General features: G+C 40.5%; 1 long non-coding RNA gene across 1 annotated transcript; it reads right to left on the bottom strand.

Annotated features, from left to right (window-relative positions):
* Positions 1-2,528: 2,528 nt before the first annotated feature.
* Positions 2,529-19,192, bottom strand: LOC117517731. Its single transcript, XR_004562815.1, has 3 exons — positions 19,180-19,192; positions 18,149-18,161; positions 2,529-2,647 (listed from the first exon to the last, which is right to left on the bottom strand). It is a non-coding gene; the product is annotated as an uncharacterized LOC117517731 (long non-coding RNA).
* Positions 19,193-21,358: the final 2,166 nt, after the last annotated feature.

The raw sequence follows: 21,358 nt of genomic DNA, 5'->3' as shown, positions 1-21,358 counted from the left end.
TTGCCAAAAATAGAACAGATACAGATATGTTGGTGAAAGGCTCATATTGGCTGATATTACCAACCAACCAATATATCACTGAGGCTTTCACGACTAGTATCCAAGTGGATCAGAGCCAACTCTTTAAAGTGAGTTTTCAGCACTGCTGGGGGAAAATTGTTTTTGGAGGAAACATGGCAAGAAAACACTTGCTCTTTTCAGTTTTTGGTAGACAATATTGTGACCAGAGTTGGCATTCTTCCTACACTGTATTTGGGGATGTTGAGATCAAGTGTATTGTGGGTCAGCTCTGAGTATTCATTGCAATCTTCGACCTTGACACTGAAAAAGCACTCTCATCCAGCACTGAAATTTACCACTTAGTTAACTGACATGGTGAGTTCAAAGAGAAAAAAATGGAAGTGGTTTATAAAAAATAAAAAAAAACACGCGTTTATGGAGAGAATGTTTCCTTGCCTCTGTTGCCTACGTGCTTAGCTCAGTATCTCGTGAAGCACCTTGGGATGGCATATGTTGTGATTTAGCACTATATAAAGAAACTGAATTTAATTTTTATATTTGTTTTTGTCGACAGTGAAAAAATTACCCAAAAAATATTGTTTTTTAAAAAGAGAGAGTATGCTGTGGACATGCATGCTTATTTGTCTGTTCTCCTTGTATGTTCTGAAATACACTGGAACATAAATTCATGTTTCAAATGCTATTTTGACCCCAATTTTTACCATTCATTATCATTATGACATTACATGTGTGGAACCCCAAAATCACTGAAAATACATATGCAGAACATCTTGTGCAGTAAACAGTTTCAACTTCAACATGCAGAATACGTCTTCAGAACAGAAAAGATCTACTGCAACAACACCAATCCAAAGCCATACATCAATACCAAACCACCAGCCAAAACTGTAACTGAGCAGCAACAGCCACTTGTGATTCTGTCAGCTTCGCTGCTAATTGCAAAAAGCAAAGCCTTCATCAGTATGAAGGCAGGGTACTGTACCAGAGCCACATTTGTTGTGGAATGTGATACCCCAAGGCGGTCCACTTCAATCAGCCGGTGCAATTTGTTTCACTTACCTAGAGAGAGAGGAGAAAAGAGAAAATGACATCTCACATTCAGAGTGTAAGCTGAATTAGCACAAAGAGTGGATTCATGCATTCATTGTTCTCTGATTGGCCAAAGGGGACTCATACTTTAATTCAAGTGAAATATCATTCAGGATGTGATGTTATGCGGCAAGCAGCTATTTGAGCCTGAATAAAGTGCATGCACTAAATCAGAGGATTGACATACAGCGCGGCAAGTACACAAATGCAGTAACCCCCATCCCCTGACTTGTCAAACATGGTCATGAATTCATTTATCGGCAGCAATGTCATAAGCAAACTCAACAATCAGCACCTATATGACCCCAGCACAGCAGATTATCAAGGCACAATATGTGCTCCAAGTATCCCAAATCAAAATACAGGTGTCATGACACAGTGTGTGCTATCCTGCAAAGTCAGGCAAAGATCAGCAGACATGTTTCCAAAAGATGACAGTTCAAATGTGTTCCCTGTGATTAGCATGAGTGGAGGATTAAAGAACTCAGTCTGCCAGTCAGTGAGTAACTCTGTGAAATGTATTATGTGCTATATCTTGATATATATGTCTTTTTCAGGACATAAAATCACTTGTATCATGATTAAAGATTTTGTCATATTGCACAGCCCTTGCTGAACGTCTGGACTGTTTTATTTTAAATCTGCTGGGTGGCCAGGGGTAGGGAAATCCACTGGTCCGAAGACATAGGCCAGTAACTTTTGACCTATGACTAGTTGATATTTTCCACCGCTAATCTGATATCTAGTTTAAAATATTGTCGGTCTCATGATTAAAAGTGTTAACAAGATCAACAATTCGCAGATTACTATAACCCGCGCTGCGGCACTCAGTCGCACCAATGACTTCATGAATGATGCTCAGTCAGCAAAGGGGAATCGTGTTAAAGTGTCTGGTGTCCACACACTACTTTAAGCTTAAATAGAATGTCTTTAACAGCGGCAATGCACAGGAAGAGTAGCAGAGCAGGGCTGGTCCACAGACAGACTCAGTGAGAGTTACCATAGCAACACTGCATGCCCATATATGGCACACATAAAAAGTTAACTTCTCTCAACTATTGTATTTTTGCTACAAAATCTGAATGTGATGTGAAACTTTAACATGATTTTCTTCAATAATCATAACATTTTGATCATACTAGTCTGAGAAGCAATATGTAAAATTGTTGCCCAAAAGAATCTGAGATATTTTAGAGCTTTCACAGCTGTTTGGGCTGCATAAGATAAGTACAAGGCCAGTATTACAAAGCGAAGTACAAGGTGTACAGTACATTCACATGAAAGCAAATGATCATGTAAGCAAATATTGATTACTTTGCATACATTCAACACAAAATGAAAACGTTCTATCATGCTATAGATTTCCAAATTGATTGAATACATGTGCATGATGTTAGGATTAATGCGACCCTGAGGCTCGCCGCTGGAGGCTCTGAGCTTCCACATACCTGGGGCCTCTACCTTGAACCAGGAGAACCAGTAACAAAATTGGTGCTACTTGTCCTGACCAGTAGGCTCAAAAAATATTTCTCTAACCCTGGTAGCAAACAGAGGCAAAACTACAAAAATACGGTCCTAATACTTATGCATCTGACTGTGGGGTCCACTGTGTCTGTTATACACTCAATCATGAGATCCTGGTGGTTGCAGTTTTGCAATAATATGCACAAAAGGCTGGTTTTAATGTCTATATTGATGTGGCTTCATTATGCTGTAATAGAAGGTTTTCATGGTCAAACCTCACAGGTGGTTGTTAAAAACAACAGCTTTGGTTTCAAATAAAGTATAGTTTGAATCGACTACTGCATTGAAAAGAAAAGCCAGTTGGACTTGCAGGTATCAGAGGGAAATAACAATCATTATCAATACACCCATGAATGGAGATGTGGTGTGACATAATGATAGTGCACATTGGATAAAGTCACATTCTACAAAATCACTTCAAGGAAATGCTTTTGACCAGAAGGACAAAAACCAAGCTGAACTCTTATTCTGCTTGATTTTCTTCCACTTGGACGTAAATCTCCAAATCAGCCTACATTAGTAACACACATGGAAATTCACTCTGACATAAAGACACCCCCCCCCCCGCCCACGAAAAATTAACGTTAAATCGGCGGGGTTTGTGAAGAATGACAGATTGTAGACGCACTCTTTCTCCACTACTTGACAGTTCTGTCAAAAGCGTCAGGCTAAAGCCTCTTTCCACCTCCTCAAACAGCAGGGCGCGGGCTGTTGTGAGTCAAGTTGGAGGTGAAATCATTATACGGAGACAATATTAAACAACTGCTGCTGTTTCCCGTAATTACAGTGCAATCTGACACAAATCAAGTGTAATCAAATGTACCATAGATGCTTCTATTGTTCCCAACAACCTTCAAGTACATGTTCATTGTTCAGACTGCTGGGGATCAGAAATATAAATTTGCAAAACAAATTATGGTGCTGACTCTCTGAATGCATTATATTATTATAATGTGAAGGAGCTGCAATTGAGACAAACACCTTTAGGTAAAGAGATACTGTGCATATACACGTTGTATAATAACAACACACTTGATCTATTTCTGCATAAGAGTCGACAACAAATGAAATTCTGTGTAATATGCATCTAGCCGATGTCTGAAATTGTTCCTTTTGTTCTTTGCTGACGTCAACTGAGTTGAATAATTATCATTTCTGCTCATTACATTCTGAGCATATGCCTTCATAAAGGCAACACGTTACGAGTAACAATCAAACAGTACATACGCCAGCAAGAAATCTTCACGAATCTGCTCATAAACACTTGCTACTAAACATTTTATTTGTATAGTAAGACTGCTTATATTTCCCAGCTGGGTTGGGAATGCCTTGTGGATCCCATGGGACTTAGCCAAAGATAGGGAAGTGTAGGGGAAGCTTGTTGGTCTGATACCGCCGTGACCCCGACCCAGATAAGTGGCAGAAAGTGAACAATAAATAAAAGGAAATACATTTATTTGTGAAGCACTTTCAATCATCAACAACCAAACAATTCAAATAAGTGAAGAGCAAAGTTAAAATCTCAATCAAATTATGATATAACAAGAGCAATCAGAGATTTCTGACATCCGCCAATCAGGAACCTAGGTCACCTCCAAAATGCAGTGGAGTATTCCATGCCCTAATATGTATCTGTGGTGCAAATTTGGTGAGAATCTGTGAAATAGCTTTGACGTAATCCTTCAAAGCCTATATAAAGGGAAATCTTGTTCCAGAATCAGATCTGGATCTGGATTCGGATTCTGGATCAAGATGTCAAGAGGCAGGCTGTTCTACAAAGTTGCTGCACAAAAGGAAAAAGCTTGCTCACAACATTCTTTTTCCAAACCCTTGGGACACACAGAAGACCAGAATCCCAGGAGTGCAGTGTATGTGCAGACACATACGACTTCACCAGGTCGGATAATACAATGGTGCTTAACCATTAAACATTTTAGAAGTAAGAAGGAGCACTTTAAAATCTACTGTAACCCAAACTGGGAGCCAGTGAAGAGAGGCCAGCACTGGAGTAATGTGTTTCAAATTTGCCAGCTCGGTCAGAATACGAGCTGCCACATTTTGAGCAACTTTGGAGACCTTGAGTAGTCTTTTTTGGCACACCAGATAAAAGGGCATTACAATAATTCAATTGTGAAGTCAGAAAAGAGTGGATTAAAATCTCGGCATCCTTTAAAGATAAAGCAGAGCTAACCTTAGCGAGGTTTCTCAATGGAAAAAAAAAGAAGTAATTCTAGTGATGTCCTTAATATGAGAGTCAAAGGAAAGTAATATGTCAAAAACACACCAAGATTTTTAAATCTGTGTTTGCGGTGAATACACAGTCATCCAAAGACTGCGTCAAAGTATTGTAAAGCTGACTGACTGACTGGTCCAATAAACATTTTTGTCTTAGCTGAGGAGCAGGAAATTTGCTGATAATGAGCTCTTAACAGCAGTTAGACAAGTCTGAAGTTAAGATGTTTCAGAATCTGACCAGCAGTGCTAGATACAGCAGTGGACCCAAGGTCAAGTGTAGCTGCTGTGTAAAAACAGCAGTGGACCCAAAACAGAAACCTGTGGACCCCCATACTTGACCATACATGACTCAGAGTGGGAATTATTAAACAGAACACAGTAAGATCTCTCTGACAAGTATGAAGTTGCCCACTGGAGATCCTGGTATGAAATGCCAAAGTAGTTTTCCACTGTATGGTGATGGTATAGTGGTTGAGCGTTGGGCTTGAGACCAGAGGATCCTCGGTTCAAATCCCAGCCTGAACGGAAAATCACTAAGGGCCCTTGGGCAAGGTCCTCTATCCCCTAGTTGCTGGCGGTGTGTAGTGTGCACCTTGCATGGCAGCAGCCTGACATTGGGGTGAATGTGAAGCACTTTGAGCGTCTGATGCGGATGGAAAAGTGCTGCATAAATGCAGTCCATTTACCATTTATCCAGTAAAATCTGGTGATCCACACTATCAAATGCAGTGCTAAGATATAACAATAGAAAAAATAATTCTGAATCCAATGCCAATAGTAAATCATTCACCACCTTAGTTTAACTGTTTCAGTTGAATGATTTGCTCTAAAAGCAGACTGAAGTGGCTCATGAAGTTTGTTAGTTGACAAATACTTCTCAAGCTGATTTAAGACCACTTTTTCAAATACTTTTAATCAGAAAGCAAGGTTTGATTCTGGTCTACAGCTTGTCAAGGAGTCAGTATCCAAACCTGACTTCTTTAACAAAGATTTAACCACTGCAGTTTTAAAAGAGGCTAGCAAAACCCCTGAAGTGATGAGTGTAGAATGTTCAAGATAATATATAATAATATAATAATATAAGCCCTAATGTTTACTATAAGTGCTTTACAACCCAAGATGTCAGAGGGTCCAATAAACAAGTTGCACATCGAGCTGCTATAATGATTTTAGTAAGGACAGCCAAAGAAATAAGTTGAAAGTCATCTAAACTATGTCTTTCATATACGGGCCTCGCGATAAAATATTCTTCCTCTCCACAAGAGGATTCAATAATTTGACTCTGATGTCTTCAACCTTGTCATTAAAATATGTTAGGAGCTCATCTGCAGACAAATCAGTGTTGCAAACAAACTGTTTGGGCTGTGTAAGCCTAGAAAAGTGTTAAAGAGCAATATAGATTTATGCTTACTATTCATAATCCAGTTTGGAATAAGACACTGCTTTCACAGTTGACATCAATGCCATTAAGAATTTGAATGTCAGTGACTGTTTATCTCAAAGTGTCTGCTCCTTGTCAACCACCACTCTGTCTAGTGATTGGCCAGTACCTGTTTTTCTCTCTGGACCTTCAAATTCCAAAGCATTTCAGCTCTGTTAGCAAATTTTGTTTAAGTGCAACAAAGGATCCTGTACAATGGGGGTCAGTGACCCTGCTCCTGGTCATCACCTGCCCTGTATGGTTTCTAACCCCTCCTGCTCCACCCTCTGCTTAATTAACAAACCGATGGGTGCTGAAAATCCATAGAGAAATGTTACATCTGACTCATGATCCAGGGATGGTGGCCCCCACTGTACACTATTCCAGCTACTTGTTGAGTCTGTCTGTATACCTTGTCCCCAGCTTGCCTCTTTCACCCTGCCACTATACGCTGAACCCCACTTAATCTCTTTGTGTGCTTAAATAAAGCCAAAGTGTTACGAGGTCTGATGCTCCTTCAAATTTTTGTTGATTTTTACCCTGTGCGCCGACGAAGCACATAAGCATGGTCTGTTGTCGCTAATATGGAGTTGTGTCAGGAAGGGCATCTGTGTAAAACCTGTGCCAAATCAACATGCAGATCCACCTTGGATTTGCTGTGGCGACCCTGAGTGCAAACAAGGAAGCAGCCGAAAGGACTTACTTATCGAGAGCTAATTAGATTGTAGTAGCTTGGTCAAAGGACAAGGAAACACGGTCCTAACAACAGTTTTTTTTTCATGTGTATCTCATCAACCAAGGAGCATACAGTAGTGTTCAGAATAATAGTAGTCCCAGTGATAATAGGAACACTAGGAGCCATAACCCCCATATTGGAAGAGTGGAGTGGCTCCATCAGATTCTAGGCACAACATCAGAGGTCTCTTTATATATATATATATATATATATATATTATATAATATATATTATATATATATATATATACAAGGTCTGTTAGAAAAGTATCTGACCTTTTTATTTTTTTCAAAAACTATATGGATTTGAATCATGTGCGCTTGCATCAGACAAGCTTGAACCTTTGTGCGCATGCATGAGTTTTTTCACGCCTGTCGGTTGCATCATTCACCTGTGGGCAGGGTTTAAGTGAGCACTGGTCCACCCCCCTCGTCGGATTTTTATTGTCAGGGAAATGGCTGAGAGGCTGCCGCTTTGCTCCATGAAATTTTTTCAGAAACTGTTAGAGACAGCCAGTTGGAAACCATTCGAAAGATTCAGATTTGGTGAAGATCTGTCAGTATCACACGGATTAAGGACCATTAAAACTGGATTAAACATGGCCCACGGCGGCAGAGGGCGCACCGCGCCCCGAGCGGCCATCGACAGGCTGGAACGAGCAGATCACTTCCAAATTTAAGGCTCTGTTGATGCAGGACGTCATGTGACTAGCAGAGAAGTTTCAGAAGAGGTCGGGATCAGCACTTTATCGGCACATTCCATTGTTAAAGGAGATTTTGTAATGAAAAACGTGCGGACGGATTCGCGCGTCGGGACACAGCCGCTCACAGCCGCTGGACAAACAACACCTCCGTGTTGGAAGTCTCACAGGACAAGTTGGAACATGCCCAGCTGTTAAACAATTTCTCGGATACTCACTCAACTGAAAAGCCACTGAAAGCCGCCTGAATCTTACGAATGGTTTCCAACACGGAGCTGTGTTTTTGTTGAGCGTTTTTTTTTTTTTTTTGAGCGAAATCCTCCGCACGTCTTTCATTACAAAATCTCCTGTAACAGTGGAATGTGCTGCAAAAGTGCTATGTCCAGCTCTCTTGCCATTTCTGTGGTAGTCACACGATGTCCCGGATAACACAGCGTTCAGTTTAGAAATGATCTGGTCATTTCAGCCTGTCGATGGCCGCTCGGTGCGCCGCGCGCCCTCCGCCGCTGTGGGCCGTCTTTAAAAAGGTTTTAACACTCCTTAATCCATGTGACGCCGACAGGATCTTCACCGAAATCCATCTGAATCTTTCGAATCGTTTCCAACTGGCTGTCTCTAACAGTGTCTGAAAAAAATTCATGGAGCAAAGCGGCAGCCTCTCAGCCATTTCCCTGAAAATAAAAATCCGACGAGGGGGGTGGACCAGTGCTGACTCAAAGCCTGCCCACAGGCAAATGATGCAACTGACAGGCGTGAAAAAACTCACGCATGCGTACGAAGGTTCAAGCTTGTCTGGTGCAAGCGCACATGATTCAAATCCATATGGTTTTTTAAAAAAATAATAAGGTCGGATAGTTTTCTCACAGACCTCGTATACGAGGTCTATTAGAAAAGTATCCGACCTTATTATTTTTTTCAAAAACCATATGGATTTGAATCACGTGTGTTTACATCAGACATGCTTGAACCCTCGTGGGCATGCGAGAGTTTTTTCACGCCTGTCGGTTACGTCATTCGCCTGTGGGCAGTCTTTGAGTGAGGAGTCGCCCACCCTCTCGTCGTTTTTTTCATTGTTTAGGAATGGCTCAGAGACTGCTGCTTTGTTTGATCAAAATTTTTTCAAAACTGTAAGGCACAACTGAGTGGACACCATTCAATAAATTCAGCTGGTTTTCGGTAAAAATTTTAACGGCTGATGAGAGATTTTGGTCTGGTAGTGTCGCCGTAAGGACGGCCCACGGTGCCTGACGGCGATTTGCGCTTCGAGGCGGCAGTGTCTCACAGTTTCAAGTTGAAAACTTCCACATTTCAGGCTCTGTTGACCCAGTAAGTCGTCAGAGAACAGAGAACTTTCAGAAGAAGTCGGCATGAGGAGTTTATTCGGACATTCCATTGTTAACGGACATTTTGTAATGAAAGAACGTGCGGGCAGAGTCGCACATCGGGCCGGACCCGACCGCGGGGGGTCGCGACAGGAAAAACCTCCGTTGGAAACCTTAATGGGCAAGTTGGAACATGCCCAAGCTGTTAAACAATTTCTCAGTTACTCACTTGTTGAAAGCCATCAAAAGCCGCCTGAATTTTACAAATGGTTTTCAACACGGAGGTGTTTTTCCTGTTGCGGTGCACACAGATTCGCCAAGTCGTCACGGAAACGACTCGGCGTGCGCGCAAATTCGCCAAGTCGTTTCCGTGACGACTCGCGAATTTGCGCGCACGTCTTTCATTACAAAATGTCCTTAAACAGTGGAATGTCCACATAAAGTCCTCATGCCGGCCTCTTCTGAATCTTCTCTGTTCTCTCACAACGTCCTGGGTGAATTAAGCCTTAAATTAGGATGTTTTCAGGTCGAAACAGGCTGATGACGGCACATGGAAGCTGCACGACGTCCTGCTCCATGGGAAGTCCTTACAGCGACAGAAACACCCCATAATCTCTCATCAGCCGTTAAACTTTTCACCAAAAACCAGCTTAATTTCTCGAATAGTGTCCACTCGGATATTCCTCACAGGTCCAGAAAAATTTTTGATAAAGCAACGCGCGCCGTCTCGAGCAGCGTGTGAAACAAAGGAAATCAGCCGAGAGGACGGGACCACATCTCACTCAAGGCCTGCCTACAGGGAAATGACGTCACCGACATGCGTGAAAAAACTCACACATGCGCACGAGGATTCAAGCATGATTGGTGTAATCGCACGACATTCAAATCCATATCGTTAAAAAAAAAAATAAAAGGGTCGGTTTATTACCTAATAGACCTCGTATATATACACAGTAGAGTTCAGAATAATACTAGTGTTATGTGACTAAAAAGATTAGTCCAGGTTTTGAGTATATTTCTTATTGTTACATGGGAAACAAGGTACCAGTAGATTCAGTAGATTCTCACAAATCCAACAAGACCAAGCATTCATGATATGCACACTCTTAAGGCTATGAAATTGGGCTATTAGTAAAAAAAAAAAGTAGAAAAGGGGGTGTTCACAATAATAGTAGCATCTGCTGTTGACGCTACAAACTCAAAACTGTTATGTTCAAACTGCTTTTTTTTAGCAATCCTGTGAATCACTAAACTAGTATTTAGTTGTATAACCAGAGTTTTTCATGATTTCTTCACATCTGCGAGACATTAATTTTGTTGGTTTGGAACCAAGATTTGCTCGTTTACTAGTGTGCTTGGGGTCATTGTCTTGTTGAAACACCCATTTCAAGGGCATGTCCTCTTCAGCATAAGGCAACATGACCTCTTCAAGTATTCTGACATATCCAAACTGATCCATGATACCTGGTATGCGATATATAGGCCCAACACCATAGTAGGAGAAACATGCCCATATCATGATGCTTGCACCACCATGCTTCACTGTCTTCACTGTGAACTGTGGCTTGAATTCAGAGTTTGGGGGTCGTCTCAAAAACTGTCTGCGGCCTTTAGAACCAAAAAGAACAATTTTACTCTCATCAGTCCAGACCCAAAAAGAACAATTTTACTCTCATCAGTCCACAAAATATTCCTCCATTTCTCTTTAGGCCAGTTGATGTGTTCTTTGGCAAATTGTAACCTCTTCTACACGTCTTTTATTTAACAGAGGGACTTTGCGGGGGATTCTTGCAAATAAATTAGCTTCACACAGGCGTCTTCTAACTGTCACAGCACTTACAGGTAACTCCAGACTGTCTTTGATCATCCTGGAGCTAATCAATGGGTGAGCCTTTGTCATTCTGCTTGTTCTTCTAGCCATTTTGATGGTTGTTTTCCATTATCTTCCACGCGTCTCTGTTTTTTTTTTGTCCATTTTAAAGCATTGGAGATCATTGTAGATGAACAGCCTATAAATTTTAGCACCTGCATATAAGCTTTCCCCTCAATCAACTTTTTAATCAAACTATGCTGTTCTTCTGAACAATGTCTTGAACGTCCCATTTTCCTCAGGCTTTCAAAGAGAAAAGCATGTTCAACAGGTGCTGGCTTCATCCTTAAATAGGGGACACCTGATTCACACCTGTTTGTTCCACAAATTGACAAACTCACTGACTGAATGTGACACTACTACTATTGTGAACACCCCCTTTTCTAATTTTGTTTTAATAGCCCAATGTCATAGCCTTAAGAGTGTGCATATCATGCATGCTTGGTCTTGTTGGATTTGTGAGAATCTACTGAATCTACTGGTACCTTGTTTCCCATGTAACAATAAGAAATATACTCAAAACCTGGATTAATCTTTTTAGTCACTTAGCACTACTATTATTCTGAACACTACTGTAGGTGGATGATTTAAACAATGTATTGTTTAGCAAAATATTTGGTTAGCTGGAATGAATGACTTCATAATGAGTTCATATGATGAATTCATATACAGTCAGAAACACCATTATCAACTTACGAATATTATGACTTGTACATTTATATTGTGCTGTGTAGATTGTGCAGTGTCTCATCTGTCCTCAAGGTCAACTGTACTAGTGTTTTGTCCATCTTGGAGGACCTGTGTGCCACTACCATTCAAAATGCAACGCCTGTCACAGGTCCGCTAATCTGCTAAGCACTATTAGTGAAGCTAACTTTTTTTTAGCAGATTAGCTTTTCAGCTAATTTTGAAAACCATCAGCGGACAGTGTTGAGGAGTCATGGTTTTAGTCATAAACAACTAATTCTGGACAGTTTATTGATATTAACGGTACCTCTGTCATATTTACAGAGAGAAAATATTACATATATGGCATATCTTTTAAAGGAATATGCTAAATTCTGAAGTTTTGAGCTTTAACACACAATTGCTGAAATGCTGTCTGACTACATAAGACAGAGCTCTGCCTCTTTGTTTGTTTTGGGTTGTGTCGACGTTTTGATTTTACTCAGAAGCCTCGGCGGTGCTTAAACTCGAAACTGGTAATCAGTAGCCGACAGTACGAAAAGTAGCGGCTAGCTGTAACTTGTGCTCAGGTATTTTGCAGTTTATCGGTTTAGCGTTATAAAGTTAACTTTTCAGTTAGCGGATCAGCAATTATCAAAGCTAACTTTTGGTTAGCTGTGCCCACCACTTTGTACGTGTGTATCTATGTTCAAATCTGACTCTGGCAAATAGCGGACAATATCCATCTCTGGGAATTTGGCAAGGATTCACTCAAATAAGCTTCTTTCCATTACACAATCATTTCTACAGCATCGGCTTTACGTTAGCATCATGGCAACACACTCTGTCAAAATGGAAAAAAGTCTCCCTCTTTATATTTTCCTTTTTCTGCACACATATGGTGTATGTGATAATTGCTTCTCATTTATCTCCACACTAAATGAGCATGTGAGGATTCAGTCCAATCAGATGACTTGTAGATAGAATGTGTTCTGCTGCGGTAAGAACAATAGAGCAGGGTTACAATGCTTGCTTTGCGCTCGGCAGCGTCAGCGGCAGGCGTCTGAAGGCGTCTGACTCATGGCTCAATCATATTATGATGCTGATAGAAAGCAATACAAAGTACTGTTATTATATGCCCAGAAGCAGATCTCAGGCAGACTCTGAAAAAAGAAGGTCAAAATGCCTGTAAGACAGAGGAGCAGAAACAGTGATTTCAAAGAAAAAATAAAAATCAACAACACATAAGGCGGGAGAAATATCAAGAAATTTCTGATGCAAATCCATTTATAAGGCATTCTCACTGTTATGATTTCATGTTAATGCCAAAAGATATGGTTCAGCGTTCCACCAGTTAACAGTTATAATAAGTTAACTTTTTACAACATTGTTGCAATAATATGTTAACTTCTTACAATGCTACAGCAAAGGAGTTGTGCGTCAGAGCAACTTGGATGCTACAGCTCCAGGAAAGATAGTGAGGCCACATTATACAACACCAAATGCCTGAACTGCTCCTGCGGGTGCACAAGATACAATCTGGTCCCATGATTTGTTTAATATGTGTGCACAAGTAAAATTTGTTGCTGCTCTGTGTCCTGTGGCAAGCTGAACTGAGATAATAGAGATGTTGAGAAGCAAAAACATAACCAGCATTTTGTTCAGGTGGATTACAACAAACATGGAAATACATTCATTATCACAGAGCACATTTTTGTTTGCGCAGAGAGATGTGAGCATACAAGAGAGAGCAATACTCCTCGTCTCAGTTTACCTAAGCAACCACTCATTGGACACAAGAATCCTCCAAAGAGACCTAGTACTAAACACATCCAGTCGTTGCCTTATCTGCTTGACAGAGCTGACAATCCACTCTACACAATGTCACTTGCATGGTGGCAAGTGACACTGGCATGGTGACAAGAGTATGAGCTCCAACATTTTGGCCAGTGGTGCAATTCCCTGGGCATACAAATGCCTTCATGTTCAAGACCTCAGTGGCTGGAGGAGGTCAAGGGGCCTGCTTACCTTAACCTGGCTGGGTTAGAGGCATGGGTACTTTGAGAGGTGGTTATGGACTGGTGTCTGCTTCTGTGGGTGGGTGCTTATGTTGGTGGGTGCTTATGTGGGTGGCAATCCAGGGTGGTTCTGCAGTGTGATGGAATTTTTTTTTTTCTTGCTTTGATTTCTGTTTTCTACTTCTTCAGCTTTGTAAAACTTTTAAAAACTGTGTAACTGTTAGAATGCAAACAAACAATGTGACATGAAATATATGGAAGGGAGCACTCAGGGAAGATGTATTACAAACACATAGTAATATGTTGTTGAAACCCACTGCAAATTACACAATTGGCCAAATTTGTCAAAGGTGAACAATCTCTGCATATTGGTCCTTTCCTGAACTATTTTTACAGCCTGGAGCTGAGCAAATGCAACTGTCTAGTGAGGAATAAGGGTTAAAATTTCAAATGTATCTAAGCCATTTACAGTATGTCAAATGCAAAAACACGGTAACCTGTTATTACATAACGGCTGAGTGGATCCTTGTCATTTGATTGGTGCTTTGTATGTCACATAGATTATTCATCCCATTTGTGTTGCATTGCATTTAGAGTGCAATTTGGTTCCATTTAGCATTCAAATTTGGTTACATACATTTGGTACCATTGCACTCTGCGCACACACATGCCCATGCGCGTGTGCACTCACTCACACCTCTCACACACCACACACACAACAAATCCATTGCGCTGTAAGCTGTCTGGAGGTATGAAGAGGTGTTAGGAGGAAGTTAGAATGAAAAGCTGGACTAATTTCTGATATGATTTTTCTCACTGCACTGAGGAAGTACACAGTGTCATGGGCGATGATTTGATAGAGCTAATTGATGGTGCTAGTTAATATTTAATAATGAATGTTTTTACATTTTTTTTCAATGGAACTCATAAACATTCATATTTGTATACTATTTTTATGGAGTCCAATACAATAATAATATTTATAGGGTTAAAAAATAATTTATTCATTTCCTATACTCATTTACTCCATTCAAGGGTCATGGGGGAGGAGGGTGTTAAAAACTATCCTAGCAGTCATCAGACATAGTGGGATACACCCTGGGCAGGACACCAGTCTGTCGCAGAGCTACATACTATAACAGACAAACACAAACTGCTTCACACACACGCACACCTATGGACATACAGTCACCAATTCACCTAGCCTGTATATCTTTGGAAGTGTGAGGAAGCCGGGCACTCGCAGGGAAATCCACACATACACGAGGGAAAACATGCAACCTCTACACAGAAAGGCCCAGGCGAGAAGTGATCCCACAACCTTCTTGCTGTGAGGCAATAGTGCTAACCACTAAGCCACCATGCAACCTGAAAAAAAAAAATTAGTGATACAGATATATTTGCCTTTACACACATTTTAAAAAATGCTAATGTTTCCTAACATTTCATTACCAAAGGCTTATGACAAAGAAATGTAACTGAGGTTGAATTATTCAAAAATTAAGCATTAACTTTGTTAGAAAGAACTAAATATAACCAACAACCAAACCAATAAATGTCACAGTCCCATCACACTGCCGTTACGCGCTATTTGCAAAATATGGGTTTCTCTTCTATTTTTAGCCGCACCTAGTCAGTCACAACCACTTGTTTCTTGTTACTGTAAAACTCCCACTCTGATTGAAAATGAATGACAGCTGGTCATTTTGACACTGTCTCTTATAGGACCAAGGGGTGATGGGGGTCCCAGCCATGCTTGACAGCATTGTGAACAATGCCAGCAGAGCCTGCTCTATTAGACACACTATGTAATGATACCATTACATAGTCACTGATATCAAATATTGCACACAAGCAAAATACTGACAAGCCTTGGATCACTAAGGGACTGCTGAATGCATATAAAAGAAAAAATCTTTTGTATAAGTAATTTTTAAAGTGCAGAACAATTGAGGATGAGAGTAAATACAAGATATACAAAAACAAATTAACTAACATGAGATCATGTAAGAAGAAATTCCTACAGTGATTTATTGGAAAAAATAAAACCAACGTTAAAGGCACATGGAAACTTTTAAATGAAATCATTAAAAAGAAGACAGTTGTTAAAGATTATCCAGCTTATTTTTATACAATTCTGACACTATCGTAAAAGAAAATAAAGTTATTGCAGATCATTTCAACGACTATTTTGTTAATGTGGGTAAAAATTGTATCCTCAAAAAATGTGTTCTCTGGACAACAATAAAACAATTAACACAATTCTGGATTCAATGTACTCAACAAAAATATAAACGCAACACTTTTGGTTTTGCTCCCATTTTGTATGAGATGAACTCAAAGATCTAAAACTTTTTCCACATACACAATATCACCATTTCCCTCAAATATTGTTCACAAACCAGTCTAAATCTGTGATAGTGAGCACTTCTCCTTTGCTGAGATAATCCATCCCACCTCACAGGTGGGCCATATCAAGATGCTGATTAGACACCATGATTAGTGCACAGGTGTGCCTTAGACTGTCCACAATAAAAGGCCACTCTGAAAGGTGCAGTTTTGTTTTATTGGGGGGGGATACCAGTCAGTATCTGACCACCATTTGCCTCATGCAGTGCAACACATCTCCTTCGCATAGAGTTGATCAGGTTGTCAATTGTGGCCTGTGGAATGTTGGTCCACTACTTTTCAATGACTGTGTGAAGTTGCTGCATACTGGCAGGAACTGGTACATGCTGTCGTATATGCCGGTCCAGAGCATCCCAAACATGCTCAATGGGTGACATGTCCGGTGAGTATGCCGGCCATGCAAGAACTGGGACATTTTCAGCTTCCAAGAATTGTGTACAGATCCTTGCAACATGGGGCCGTGCATCATCCTGCTGCAACATGAGGTGATGTTCTTGGATGTATGACACAACAATGGGCCTCAGGATCTCGTCACGGTATCTCTGTGCATTCAAAATGCCATTAATAAAATGCACCTGTGTTCTTCGTCCATAACAGACGCCTGCCCATACCATAACCCCACCGCCACCATGGGCCACTCGATCCACAACACTGACATCAGACAACCGCTCACCCACACGACGCCACACACGCTGTCTGCCATCTGCCCTGAACAGTGTGAACCAGGATTCATCCGTGAAGAGAACACCTCTCCAACGTGCCAAACGCCAGCGAATGTGAGCATTTGCCCACTCAAGTCGGTTACGACGACGAAGTGGAGTCAGGTCAAGACCCTGATGAGGACGACGAGCATGCAGATGAGCTTCCCTGAGACGGTTTCTGACAGTTTGTGCAGAAATTCTTTGGTTATGCAAACCGATTGTTTCAGCAGCTGTCCGAGTGGCTGGTCTCAGACGATCTTGGAGGTGAACATGCTGGATGTGGAGGTCCTGGGCTGGTGTGGTTACACGTGGTCTGCGGTTGTGAGGCTGGTTGGATGTACTGCCAAATTCTCTGAAACGCCTTTGGAGACGGCTTATGGTAGAGAAATGAACATTCAATACACGAGCAACAACTCTGGTTGACATTCCTGCTGTCAGCATGCCAATTGCACGTTCCCTCAAATCTTGCGACATCTGTGGCATTGTGCTGTGTGATAAAACTGCTCCTTTCAGAGTGGCCTTTTATTGTGGGCAGTCTAAGGCACACCTGTGCACTAATCATGGTGTCTAATCAGCATCTTGATATGGCACACCTGTGAGGTGGGATGGATTATCTCAGCAAAGGAGAAGTGCTCACTATCACAGATTTAGACTGGTTTGTGAACAATATTTGAGGGAAATGGTGATATTGTGTATGTGGAAAAAGTTTTAGATCTTTGAGTTCATCTCATACAAAATCGGAGCAAAACCAAAAGTGTTGCGTTTATATTTTTGTTGAGTGTATATTAAAGAAAGAGATGAACATGAAATTATTGACATAGTTCATGAACTAAAAGGAAAAAAAAAATCAAGTGACAGTTACAACTTCGATATGTTCTTGATAAAGAATATTATCGATTGTATTATTAAACCTTTAGGGCCCCTTCACATATAGTGCAAGTTTGGACTAAGTGCGCACTTAGTGTGCATGATGCAGGAATCGTGTGGAATCATGTGCAAACCATGTGAAATCGTCCCTGCCTCAAATGCCTCGTACACCTGTTGCAACAATTTGTGCACACCAGTGGCTGAATGACAGAGTGTGCACTCTGTGAACCCATTGATTCTCTCGGGGCAGGTGTCAGCCAAATTCCAGGTGACATGCATGAACATCTAACACCGTTTGCATGGCACTTAGAAAATGTGTAGCCAGTCACACTGTTGGCATGACGAGAGACTGCAGACTGTCTACTGTCGTACTCGCTGTGAAATTCATCTAAGTTCCCCACGACTGTGGAGTTGCTGAGATGTGGCGTGCCGTCGGCTCCCCCCCAACACGTGCATGCGTGTGGTTCGCGCCCCCCCCGCAGGCGAGGCACATCTCATCTGATCAGAGAGTGACACTTTGGTCTGTGCACTGAAAGGATGGGGGCGTGGCAGCTGTTGACATCTCTGGACCTGAACATCAGAGCTGCAGAATACGTATTTTGTTTGCCAATGATACAACTGTGTTTGGTAGTGGGGATCATTTGGGACAGTTCTTGGAAATGATGGAAAGGGAACTTCTAAATTTCAAACAATGGTTTGATTCAAACTAATTATAAATTCATCTTGGAAAAACAAAGTGTATTATATCCAGAAAAAAGCCCAGGAACTTACAGTAGGTATCATTTAATCATTGAATGATGTTGAAATTGAAATTGTAACTGAAACCAAATTTCTTGGAGTATTTACTGATGACTTAGTATTATTTACTGATGATTTAAGCTGGAAAACTCATATACAAAGCACAAGACTTCCTCTCCCAGCATTCATTAGTTACGCTATATCATTTATTATTTGTCCCCTATATGACCTATTGCATTGAGGTTTGGGGAAACACATATAAAACAAATACAAATCCAATATTTTTGTGACAAAAGTAAGCTATAAAAGCAAAAAAGCTATAAAAGTTATAAGTAATAAACCATATCGCAAGCCAACAAACCAACTATTTGTCTGTTTACACATTTTGAAATTCTGGGACTTGGGTTGTATGATACAAATCATGGAAAAAGTTAAAAATAAACTTTTGCCTCAACATGTCCAGGATCTGTTCTAAATAAGGAAGTCCAGCTATATCTTGAGAGGAACATTAGTATTTGATAGAGTAAAGATTTGAACTGCTGCTAAAAGTCATTGTGTTTCCATAAAAGGTGTCAAAATTCGGAAGAACTGTTCTGATAGCATTAAATCATCCAGTACTTTAGTTGGCTTAAAAAGACTTTTTAAAAACAATATAATTACTCATTACAGTATGATGAATCAGGCTAACTGAGTTTGCTACTTTTTGTTATGTATTGTGTGTTGTACTGTTTGCTCTGTTGTGGTGAGGTATTTTCGTTTGATGATTAAGCTATGTTGCTCTGCTTATTTTTTTAATTTATTTATTGGTTGTTCTTGTTGTTATTTTACCCCTATACCCCTTCGGCCGCACAAAACTGAAAAACTAGAAAATGACTCTGACTTTTGTTTTTGTTTAATGAGAGATTTCTTCTTTTCTTTGTTGTTGTTAAGTATGTGTGTGCGTGCTGAATAAATTCATTCATTCATTCATTCATTCATTCATTTCCAATAGCCACTGTGTTTTTATGCATTGTTTATTTGGTAAAATGAAACTTTCCATTTTGCCAAAAATAGAACAGATACAGATATGTTGGTGAAAGGCTCATATTGGCTGATATTACCAACCAACCAATATATCACTGAGGCTTTCACGACTAGTATCCAAGTGGATCAGAGCCAACTCTTTAAAGTGAGTTTTCAGCACTGCTGGGGGAAAATTGTTTTTGGAGGAAACATGGCAAGAAAACACTTGCTCTTTTCAGTTTTTGGTAGACAATATTGTGACCAGAGTTGGCATTCTTCCTACACTGTATTTGGGGATGTTGAGATCAAGTGTATTGTGGGTCAGCTCTGAGTATTCATTGCAATCTTCGACCTTGACACTGAAAAAGCACTCTCATCCAGCACTGAAATTTACCACTTAGTTAACTGACATGGTGAAGTTCAAAGAGAAAAAAATGGAAGTGGTTTATAAAAAATAAAAAAAAACACGCGTTTATGGAGAGAATGTTTCCTTGCCTCTGTTGCCTACGTGCTTAGCTCAGTATCTCGTGAAGCACCTTGGGATGGCATATGTTGTGATTTAGCACTATATAAAGAAACTGAATTTAATTTTTATATTTGTTTTTGTCGACAGTGAAAAAATTACCCAAAAAATATTGTTTTTTAAAAAGAGAGAGTATGCTGTGGACATGCATGCTTATTTGTCTGTTCTCCTTGTATGTTCTGAAATACACTGGAACATAAATTCATGTTTCAAATGCTATTTTGACCCCAATTTTTACCATTCATTATCATTATGACATTACATGTGTGGAACCCCAAAATCACTGAAAATACATATGCAGAACATCTTGTGCAGTAAACAGTTTCAACTTCAACATGCAGAATACGTCTTCAGAACAGAAAAGATCTACTGCAACAACACCAATCCAAAGCCATACATCAATACCAAACCACCAGCCAAAACTGTAACTGAGCAGCAACAGCCACTTGTGATTCTGTCAGCTTCGCTGCTAATTGCAAAAAGCAAAGCCTTCATCAGTATGAAGGCAGGGTACTGTACCAGAGCCACATTTGTTGTGGAATGTGATACCCCAAGGCGGTCCACTTTCAATCAGCCGGTGCAATTTGTTTCACTTACCTAGAGAGAGAGGAGAAAAGAGAAAATGACATCTCACATTCAGAGTGTAAGCTGAATTAGCACAAAGAGTGGATTCATGCATTCATTGTTCTCTGATTGGCCAAAGGGGACTCATACTTTAATTCAAGTGAAATATCATTCAGGATGTGATGTTATGCGGCAAGCAGCTATTTGAGCCTGAATAAAGTGCATGCACTAAATCAGAGGATTGACATACAGCGCGGCAAGTACACAAATGCAGTAACCCCCATCCCCTGACTTGTCAAACATGGTCATGAATTCATTTATCGGCAGCAATGTCATAAGCAAACTCAACAATCAGCACCTATATGACCCCAGCACAGCAGATTATCAAGGCACAATATGTGCTCCAAGTATCCCAAATCAAAATACAGGTGTCATGACACAGTGTGTGCTATCCTGCAAAGTCAGGCAAAGATCAGCAGACATGTTTCCAAAAGATGACAGTTCAAATGTGTTCCCTGTGATTAGCATGAGTGGAGGATTAAAGAACTCAGTCTGCCAGTCAGTGAGTAACTCTGTGAAATGTATTATGTGCTATATCTTGATATATATGTCTTTTTCAGGACATAAAATCACTTGTATCATGATTAAAGATTTTGTCATATTGCACAGCCCTTGCTGAACGTCTGGACTGTTTTATTTTAAATCTGCTGGGTGGCCAGGGGTAGGGAAATCCACTGGTCCGAAGACATAGGCCAGTAACTTTTGACCTATGACTAGTTGATATTTTCCACCGCTAATCTGATATCTAGTTTAAAATATTGTCGGTCTCATGATTAAAAGTGTTTAACAAGATCAACAATTCGCAGATTACTATAACCCGCGCTGCGGCACTCAGTCGCACCAATGACTTCATGAATGATGCTCAGTCAGCAAAGGGGAATCGTGTTAAAGTG

Source organism: Thalassophryne amazonica, chromosome 9, assembly GCF_902500255.1.
Source record: "Thalassophryne amazonica chromosome 9, fThaAma1.1, whole genome shotgun sequence".
NCBI lineage: Eukaryota > Metazoa > Chordata > Actinopteri > Batrachoidiformes > Batrachoididae > Thalassophryne > Thalassophryne amazonica.
This window is presented reverse-complemented; position numbering and strand designations above follow the sequence as displayed.